Raw genomic sequence first — 10,828 nt, 5'->3', positions numbered from 1 at the left:
CAACTAACAAAAGTTCAGACCTCTAGGTTACAATTAGGCCTCAGCAGGAGAACAAGCAAAACAGCTCCCGCACACTTCCTGAATAATGGCAGCGGGCACAAACGACAACTTGGACTCTTGCAAACAGACTAGGGATACAGGGTTTGACAGAATTACATCACGAAAACGCAAACAAGGAGCTGCCTGAGGCAATCTTCTATTGCCCTATTTATTAAACAGACTTAGCGAGGGTATCTTGCAGACAAAACAAACTCATCTTCAAGACTGTATCTCCTACTCGCTTCCTTGAAGTTTCTACTTCTTCCAGATGACTGGCAAGTTCCTGGCATGTACTTCTCGCTGTACTCTTCTTTCAAATCAGCTGGAACACGCACCTTGGGTGCTTGGAGGCTTTCTAGTACCATTTCCACATGTCTCATAGTCGGCCGCTCATCCGCTCTCAGTGTTATGCATGATGCAGCTAGAGTAGCTACCTCTTCTACTTCCCGAGGTCCCTCCTCCAGAACATGTGGATCTAATATCTCAGTCATCTTACCTTTTGCAAACAGTGCAATTAGTTAACAGTAAGATGGAACTAACTAGGAGCCTCCACAGCGATTTGAGGGTCTAAACCGTCCGATCTCATATATACACGGCTCAGATCTTCCCACCTTACCGAATCGTCTCTGGAAGACGTTTAGGCCGTAAATTTCCGTCAACTGGGCTTGTCCTGCTGTCCAACATTATCTGGGCTGCTTCTCCGAAGGTTGAATTGGGCGTTCTCTGATTAATAGGGCCGTACTGCTAAAAAAAAGATTAATAGGGCCGAAAACACAACCCGGTGGGCCAATAGATGTCTGCTTTAGGCTCGTTCACGTTTTTTCTTCAAGTGATAGGCCTCACTACGTTCATCAGCTCGTTCCGTCTCAAAACCTCCCGTTCCCATCTTCTTCTACAACGCTGACATGACGCATCTGCTTCCCACGCTCGCCGCAGACGTTCAGAGTAGGCCACTGGGCATGATGCCGCCCTTCAGCGGCGCGCACGCAGCCTCCATCCAAGGAAGGAGCGCCGGATCGCCGGATCGACGGATCGCCCTGCTTCTCCAATGGGGCCGGTACGCCGGTCGCACGTGCGAGGGATGGCGATGAGTGGTGCAAAACTATGGTTCCCAGCCATTGGTGTGCCTTCTTCCAATTTGGCCTGAATATGCGCTATGTACCAATCTTTCGTTGCAGCCTCCCACATGAACTGTTTTGCTATTCATCCCTACTTATTTAGGGATTATTTCTAGGGTTTATTCTTAATGTTTAATTGGCGAAGGAAGCACTGATCCATGCCCACGATTCCAATCGGGAAGCTAGCAAATTATACAATTGATCTTCTCCTCGTGCTCTAAATTATTCGTTTGGAGATGATTTAATTTGTGGTGGGATGTGTCGCAGGTGTGACTAGGAAATTCAAAGGATATGGATTCGTCATATTATCTTTACAAAATGAAGGAGCTCCAGGTCTACAACACTGGAGAAGATGAACCAGGACGTAAAGTATGCCGCGTCAGTTGATTGTATTTGTAGATAGAGTTTTTGCAGGATAATATGCAGCATCCAATGCTATTGTTTTACGCCAATGAAACTTTGGCATATGCTTATTTTAGTTGCTTGATGGAAGGAACATATGATGCGCTGTTCAAACAATAGATAATCTGACGCTGCTCCTAATTTAACTGATCTGCTGTTACTGTTAGGATAACTATGTAAAAAACAAATGACCTGCTACTTCTGTTAAGAAAATGTTCTTATTCGGTATGATTTCATCTATTCCGAGTCTTTGGTGTGAAATGGAGACTTGGATACATAGCCTACATAGGTCATAGCGTTACACGGCTGGCATCTCTATTGAGGATGCATTCAACCACTAACCTATAATCTACGTTTTCAGATGTCATTGTACATTCAATTTACCCATTTTTCCTGCCAAAAAGTCCACTGTTTTTTGTGATAACTAAGTTACAGTATTCTGTTGCAAATATTTCTTGGTGATATGAGCTAATTTCATTTGAGGCTATGCATGCTAGGTAGAATCTTTTCAAGCCCCCCCCCCCCCTCGGTTTTTCTATAGGAGTATTCTGAATATTTATAGTCCGTGCAACAAAGCGAGGCACTGTAATTCATTATTTTCCCCATATATTAGTGTTGTTTGTTTTCTCTTAAATATTTGCACTCTACTTTTCTTCAGACTTCAGAAGGGCGGGCGCGGCAAAGCGCGCTTATGGTCTAGTAAATTGTACAGCAAGTCCATCACCCTCCGATGATTTATATGAAGTTGGGATTTTCCTAGTAAGTAACTCGATGAGAATAATTCCAAAGCTATAAACATCACTCTTTTCTGTTAGCCGTCCTGTGTAATAGTAACTAGGATCTAAATATCCTAGAGTCCCTTGCACAGCCGTTGATATGCCCGTTTGATCCGTCGGGATGTGCCTTGAAGCTCCAAAGTCAGAAACCTTGGCCGTGAAGGCATCATCAAGAAGTATATTGGAAGACTTGATATCTCTATGTACCACGGGTATTGAAACAGCTGTATGTAGGTAAGCAAGAGCTTTGGCTATTTCTGTTACAATCCTTAACCTGTCTTCCCAAAGTATTGATATTGGTGGTTTCTTGTGAAGAAGATCACTAAGGGTTCCGTTAGAAATGAACTCATAGGCAAGCAAAGGGACTTCTGACTCAAGGCAACATCCATAAAGCTTCACAACGTTCCTGTGGTTGATTTGTGAGAGTATGGCAACCTCATTGATGAACTCATCAATTTCTCTCTGAACCACAATCTTTGACTTCTTTATTGCCACGACATGCAAGTCTGATAAAATCCCTTTGTAGACGATACCATGCCCTCCACCACCGATCTTACGAGCTTGATCAAAATTATTTGTGGCTTTCTCTAGTTCCTCTAAAGGGATGATCATCCTCTCCGCAATATCTGCCCTATGAGATACCAATTGCTGCAATAGTTGTCCACAATTCTGATTGAAGAACTTCTGTTTCAACTGCTTCGCCCGCTGATGCTGGAGCTTACGGTTTAAGAAGATTGCGCCAAGAACAGATAGAATAATGGTGGGGAAACTGGCAACTGACAGACCGATGATTAAACCAACGTGACCTGAAAAGATGGCCAAGACATGTATTAATTAACTCGTGCAAGCACATGTTTTCTTTTAAAATTAATGCAAGAATTTATCTAAATAGATTAGAACACATGTCTAAGAAATAATGAGTTCGATCTAAGAATTATCTCTGGCAGAGAGTAAAATTAGTAGTGAGGCTGGGATGTTCTCACCTCTGTGTCCGTGGTCGAGATTGACGCAGCCATTGGGGATACTGTGGTTGCCAGAGGTCCCTGGCGGGCACCGGCATTCGAACGAACCGAGGGTATTAGTGCATTCTCCAAAGCACCGATTGTCCTTTGCCCGCTTACACTCGTCGATATCTGCGTATATACCCAAACGAACACATAGGTGCTTAATAAGCTGGAGTGGGCTAACTAATTACTGCGAAATATGAGTACTTATAATTAGTTGGTTACCATGACATACATCGGTGCCGTTGACGTAAGGATTGCCGTCGTAACCTTCGCTGCAGGAGCACGAGTAGCCTCCACTCTGGTAGCATGTGCTGTTGCCGCTCCTGCAGATCTTAAGGGCCAAGTCCGTCGGGCAACCGCTGAACCACTTGTCAAACTCGTTGGGTGGCGGCCGGCCGCGCTCAAGGTCGACGACGTCCCATTGGAAAAGAAGGGGAACTGCCGACATGGCCCCTTCTACAAGTGAAGCTCCAGCCAAACTGGCGTTGAGGTGTCGATCGAATCACCCATTCTCGGCGACGAACACCTGGGTGCGCTGTCGCTCCTCGTCCATGGTGGCGTTCTGGCTGAACCGCGTGAGCTGCACGTAGCCAGCCACCTCGTCGCGGGTACCGACCACGGGCTCCTTGCAGGAGCCCATATCCATGGCGGTGACGTAAGGCCCGTTGGGATCTTGACAGAAGGAGGCGCAGGCGCTCATGACGATGCTGCTGTTCCTGTCCAGTAGAGTCGCCATCACGTTGCACCCCGTCACGACGAGCTCGTTCTCGCTCGACAGCAGCTTATAGGGCCCGTGGTCTCTGAGGTCGCCGTTGAACAAGCCCCGGCCGTTGGCGCCGATGGCGACGTCGCCGGATTGCACGACGCGCAGCGTGGAGTTGTGGAGGAAGATGTCAACGACCTGGAGGCCGACGGCGCCGGCGCCAGCGCCGATAAGCAGGCGCGGCGCCCCGCGGCGGCTCGTGTCGCAGGTGAGGTTCAGGCCTGGAAGGTAGCAGTCTGCATCCGGCGGCCCGATGCCGAACGGGTACGGCACGCGCATGTGCCCGCAGACGTGGGTGCAGCGATCAGGCGGAGCAGCTGCTGAGAGCTGCAGCGCCAGAACCAGCACCAGCACCAGCGCTGCTGCTATCCTTATCAGAGCCATTGACGAGTTTGTGTGTGCGCTTGGCTGCTTGCTTGCTTAATTGCGACTCTGCGAGGGTGTGTGCTTAGCGAGCAGACTCTCCCGTTACATGCTAGCTATAGCTGCTCGATAAGGAGAGGATTAAACAGCGTGGCAGCAGCGATACCTTTTACTGATACAGAAAACAAAGATTCCCACGCGTATGCATGTACCTCCATGGATGCCGCTTTGCTATAGGCATCTCACCTCCTCACCAACCACGCGCATGGTTTTAGTTTTGATTCACTAACTTAAACTATAGCTGTGTCGGCTGCTTTAGATTAGCTATCTCCAAAGCATGCATGCAGGGACCAACGGAGCATAAATTAGGCTCCATTCAGTCTTCGAACTCACTCAGTATAAGCCTATTACTAGATTAGATAGGCATGCGTCGGGTGCGGTGTGTGTCCTTTCAAAACACATGCGCATGGCATAATCTGAACATCGCATAGCAACAACTTTCATACAACCGTTGATCTAAAAAAAAAAACTTTCATACAACCAACTCACAGGGGCAACAAATATAGTGCTTCTCGGGCGACATAATCTAAGCATGTGCTGGGCGAGACTCGATGAAAAATATTAGACACCAAAGTGGACAAAAGATGGGATATAACTCTTTCTTTAATGTTTAGATCTTCGGAGAGAATAGATGTGTACAATCTTGTGTCTATGTCTCTCTTTATCAAAGTTTTAAATAGCCAACTATAGCCCGGCTACAACTTTTCGAGAGTAGGCTAGAATGGAAATAGCCACTTTTTCGATAAAGGAAATATATTAGGGAGTGCCTATGTATCAGGCGACTGAGAAAATGCTACGTCTCAGTCGACGTTCCAACTCCCAAGCTAGCAAGAACACCATTGCCTCCTTTGTTTTAGCATACGCACCAGTACACTACCCCACTTGTTTTCTTTCTTGTTTCTTGAGCCAGCTACTTCTTGTCCACGTTAGATTGTGTAAGGGTACATTGCCCCTATGTGTGGTTTTGGTAATTAATGACAACCCCTATGGACTAATGTTTTCATTGAGTTTATATGAAGGAATATTTCATAGGTACTACTTGTATTCCATGTGTTGGATTCAAGTATGGATGTCATGAAGATAAAGATACACCTTGTGTATTGGCATCAAGATCATTGTTTTAAAGATACATATGTGACATGATCAAGAAGAAGAAATGAAGATGGAGTTCTTATGTGGAACTCAATATTAGCCATGCTCTATCTTAAGTGAGTATGAGAAGATACAAGGTTGATTTGGGCAAGTTCAAGATGAGCATCTCAAGTGGATCACATGCTTGAAGCTTGCCGTCCATTGGTGATAATGGACATGTGAAGATGTACATCTATGGAGCTTTCCCATCATGGTGTATGGGGGAGCATTTGTGAGTCTTCACAAAGCAACATTGATCAAGTGAGGCATTCCGGCTTGTGTAGAGCTTGAAGAGTTATCATCAAGATCAAGCGGGATGCGCAAGGCAAAGGTATGACCTTGATAGGTTTTCTTTTTACCGGTCTCAAGGTGGTTGATGGGAGACCGGATTATAGGATACATAGCCGCACTATTAAGAGGGGCTTTCGGTTGGGTAACTTGATCACATCGTCTTAGGGAGCTCAATCCTTTGCATACTTTGCATATCCTTATTGCTTCTTGGTGTTTCTCCGTGTGAGATTCTTGAGCTTGTTGCTAGCTTTACAACAAGCCCAAGTTCATCGAAAACGGAATCCGCATGCATCTTCTATTGCGTTTTCGAGTTTGGACGCCTTCACCGTTTCTTGACGGTGGGAGACTCCCTCTCTAAAATCATCTAAAAATGTTCTGTGTGGAGTCTCCATTTTTGTTGGGGTTCTATTCGTCGTTATCTTTCCAACAAAATTGGTTTCATGCGAATCGGAGTTCGGGAGCAATAGTTATTAAAGAAAAGGGAAAAAGGAAATATAAAAAGAGAAAAAGAAAAAAGGGGGAGGGACCAGCCGGCCGACCGACCCAGACACCGGCCCACCCGGTCCGCGACCGGGTCCGGCGCTGGTGCCATCCGGGCCGCCTCCAGTGGCTTTGAGGCCCAGGTCCGGTCGCAGGCCCGGTCACCGACCGGCCCGCCCGGCGCTCGGCTCCGGCCGGACCGGCCTCCCCGCCGGGCCGGGCTTCTCTTCCCGCGCGCGCCCACCGGGCGCTGCTCCGCCTGGGCTGCCTTTCCCCGTTCGGCCCACACCATGGCCGGCGCCCCCTGCTCCCCCGCGCGGCCCACACCTATCTGCCGCACAAGCACGCGCGGCCCACGCGCGTTGGGAGGAGCCAGCTTGCCCCGGCTGGGCTTTTCGCCTCCACGCGGCCCACCCGCCCCATCCGGTTGCTGGGCCGGTCCGACCGGGCTGCACGCTGGCCTGTCCGGCTGCTGCTCCGGTCGGCCGGCCTGGTGACCGGCTGGGCCGTTCTGCCCGTTTTTCTGCCCGTTTTTTCTGTCTTTTTCCCCCAACAGTTTTATTTGCTTCCATGCTATAAATAGCCTTTCTTCCACCTTGAGCAAGTTAGTTCTTCCCATTCTCTCTCATCCATTGTTGCATTTGAAGAACTTGCTCTCCCCTTTGATTCCTCTAACCATTCTTGCTCATTCTTGAGGGATCTAAGAGATGAGATCTAGATCTACACTTCCACCAATCCATTTCTTCTCTAAGTGAGAGAATCTCTTGGGATCTAGATCTTGGAGTCTTTTGTTGACTTTCCCCATTGTTCTTCCTCTCCAATCTCATCCTAGCATTTGTTGTTTGGGTGGGATTTGAGAGTGAAGGACTTGAACACCTCTAGTGTTCTTGCTTTGCATCATTGCATAGTGTTGAGCTCTCCACCACGATTAGTTCGAGTGAGAGACCGTGAGCTTGTTACTCTTGGAGGGAAACCTCCTAGTTGGCTTGGTGGTTGGTGCTCCGGTGATCTCTTCAAGAAGATTGTGAAGAGGCCCGGGCTTCTCCTTCGTGGAGCTTGTTAAGTGGTTGTGGAGCTTGCCATCTCCGGAGCGGAGGAAAAGCTAACCATAAGGAAAGGGCCATTATCCTTCGTGGGTGTGGTTCGGAGAATAGGGTGAGCCTTCGTGGCGCGGGGAATCCTTCGTGGGACCTCCACTCCTCCAAACGTGACGTACCTTGTTGCAAAGCAAGGGAACACGGGAATACATCCTCGTCTCCGCGTGCCTCGGTTATTTCTATACCCGAGCTCTCTTTCCTTGTGATAGCCATCGTGCTTGAAGTACATATATCTTGCTATCACTTGTGCTACATATATCTTGTGCCTATCTTGCTTAGCTCTAGTTGCCATTGTTACATTTAGTTGAGCTTAGCATATTTAGGGTTTGTGCTTGTAAACTAAACATTAGTTTAATTCCGCATTCTTACAAGACAAATCCGCAAGAGTTTGTAATCGCCTATTCACCCCCCCTCTAGGCGACATCTCGATCTTTCAATTGGTATCAGAGCAAGGTCTCTCCTTGTTTAAGGCTTCACCGCCTTGAGAGTAAAGATGTCGGCTAGTATAGTGCACAATGACAAAATTGTCTTTAATGGCACAAATTATCTTTTGTGGCGAAATTGCTTGCTTTGTAATCTTCGGACCTTGTGTCCACATATAGAGCAATTTCTAGATGTCGGTTTTTCTCCTCCGATGGATTCTCAAAATCTATCTTTAGAGGATGAGAAAAACTTACATCTTGAAGCTCAAGTATCTAATGAGCTTTTATTCTCCTTGAGACCCGATTTTCGTAGGTTCTTGATATATATAAAGCGAAAATCGTCTCATGAGATGTGGATCAAGCTTAAGGAAATGTTTGGTGGATCCACTTCTAAATTGGTCGGTGGTGACTCCGAGGAGCTCTCTTCCCCTTCACATCATGAAGAGCTCCAAGTTGCTTCCACCTCCGGTCGTGATGATATATCATCTACTTTCACTTCACCAACGTGTTGCAAGACACAAGGTAATGATATGGTGAGTGGTGAGGGAAATTGCAATGTTGATATTGTGCTCAATAGTGATGACTCTTCATCTCTATCTCATTGCAATGTTTCCTCTTTGGACTTAAACACATCGAGCATTGAAAATAATCTACATGCTTGTGTTGATAGTCCTTGCATATCATGTGTAAATTGCTTACATAGATCTCATGATGATATGCTTGCCTTGTCTTGCTCCCATAATCAAAATGCTTCTATTTCCTCTAGTTGCTTGTTGACTAACAATGTAGAGGAAACCGAACACTCTATGGATCAAGACATGATTTCAAATGAGGATTCAAGAATATCTTCATCTTCATCCTCCGGTATGCACATGTGCCTTATGGCAAATGGATCAAAGGTATCTCCTACTTTGACTCCTAACACGTCCTCTAATGATGAGAATGATGATGATGATAATGATGAAGAATATAATACCTTGGTGCATGATATGGCAATGGTTTATGCTTCTCTTCGTGGTAATAAAGAAGCTCGTGCTAATCTCGAACACTCTATGGATACCTTGTATAAATATAGGGAAACCATAGTGGAGTTGGAGTCCCATGTTGAAAATGGGGAAATGAGATTCACTCTCCTCAAGCATGAGCTAAAAGATGAGAAGCATACTAATTTTATGCTTACACAAAAAATTGAATCCTATATGCATGAAAATGAGAAAACTATTGTTGATGCTTGTGCTACTAATTCTACTTCTTGTGAAGCATCTATCTTGAAGGAGAATGTTGAGTTAAGGGCTCAACTTGAGTTGCTAACTAGCAATTATAGGGAATCGGAAGAAAGTTATAAAAAGCTCTCGGGCTCTCATGATGACCTTCTAATTTCCTATGATGGGCTAAAGTTAGCTCATGAGGCTAGTATCACCAAAGTAACATCTTGTGAGCCTCATGTGGACATTAGCACAATCTCTACTACAAATGCTATATTGCCATGTGCTAGTCCTTGTAATCCATCTAGTCAAACTAGTGATACACCTTGTGTTGGATTACTTTCTTTGCCTTGTTGCTCTAACAATGAAGCTTCTACTTCCTCTAGTACTTGTATTTCTACTAACCATGTAGAGGAAATAAAAGAGCTCGAGGCTCAAGTCCTTTCTTTAAAGAAAGACTTGGAAAAGCGTCATGAAGGGAAATCCGCACTTGACAAGATGCTAAGTGTGCAACAATCCCCCAATGACAAGAGTGGACTTGGATTCAACTCCAATAACAAGAACAAGTCCAAGAGCAAGAACAACAAGAAGAAGGGCCAAGACAAAGTCAAGGATTCGGCCAAGATTGTTTGCTTCAAGTGCAAAGTTGAAGGGCACCATGTTAGATCATGCCCATTGAAGAAGAAGAAGCACTTGAGTGAGAAACAACAAGGGAAACGGCCACAAGGTCAAGGTCAAGATCATGCTCGACCTCAAGTTGAAGATAGGCCACTTCCCAAGAAGAATCAAGATATTGTTCCCCAAGAGAAGAAATCAATAAAGAAGAGAAAGGGGAACACTTGCTACTTATGCCGTGAGAAGGGGCACTTTGCTTCTTCTTGCTTAGGTGGTACCTTATCTAACCCTATAATTGTTGATGATGATTATTCTCTAGGGAAGGATAAGGATGGCAATGTGTTTGCCAAGTTTGTTGGAACTCAAAGTGGTTTCAAGAAAAGAACCATTTGGGTTGCCAAGCCTATTGTGACTAACCTCTTAGGACCCAACTTGGTTGGGGACCAACAAGCTCAAACTTGATCAATAGGTACAAGTGGAGGTCATTGGAGACTTGGCTAATTCATGAAGAATTAAGGGATCTTCATATATTATATTTTGACAAAGCCAAGTCGTATGAATCATCATCTATATCTTATATCTAATGTTCCTCCTTGCGGTAACTTATACTTCAACTCATCATATTTATTGTAAGTTACTTGCCCCTTTGCATGTTTGGTTTTGTATCAAATATGTGTTTGTATGTGTTGTGTCTTACTTACCTATCTTGTGTATCCAAGTATGTTTGTTTGACTCATCATATACTTGTGTATTGTTGTGAGCCTAATGCATCTTGATGACATCTTATTTGGCTCTCTTTGAGTGATTAATGGAACATCCCATTTTGGGGGAGTGATATGCTTTGTGCATCTCTCTTTCTTTAAAGTGTGTGTACATGGGTACCACCACTTAGTATTGATATTGCAAGATTATCTAGTCACTATGTGGTGTGTCATACTCATGAGAAATTCAAATTCTAAATATCCATTAATCATCTCTAGTTGAATTTTAGTTGCCTCTTGTTTAGAAGAAATGTTTTATCACATCATGGGGGAGTAATATGTTTTGTACATATCACAA

General features: G+C 45.3%; 1 pseudogene; it reads right to left on the bottom strand.

Moving 5' to 3' along the window:
* Positions 1–221: 221 nt before the first annotated feature.
* LOC124648967 lies at positions 222–7,951 on the bottom strand (annotated as a pseudogene).
* Positions 7,952–10,828: the final 2,877 nt, after the last annotated feature.

This window comes from Lolium rigidum, chromosome 1, assembly GCF_022539505.1.
Source record: "Lolium rigidum isolate FL_2022 chromosome 1, APGP_CSIRO_Lrig_0.1, whole genome shotgun sequence".
Lineage (NCBI taxonomy): Eukaryota > Viridiplantae > Streptophyta > Magnoliopsida > Poales > Poaceae > Lolium > Lolium rigidum.
Note: the sequence above shows the minus strand (reverse complement) of the source record. Positions and strands in the feature narration are given on the sequence as shown.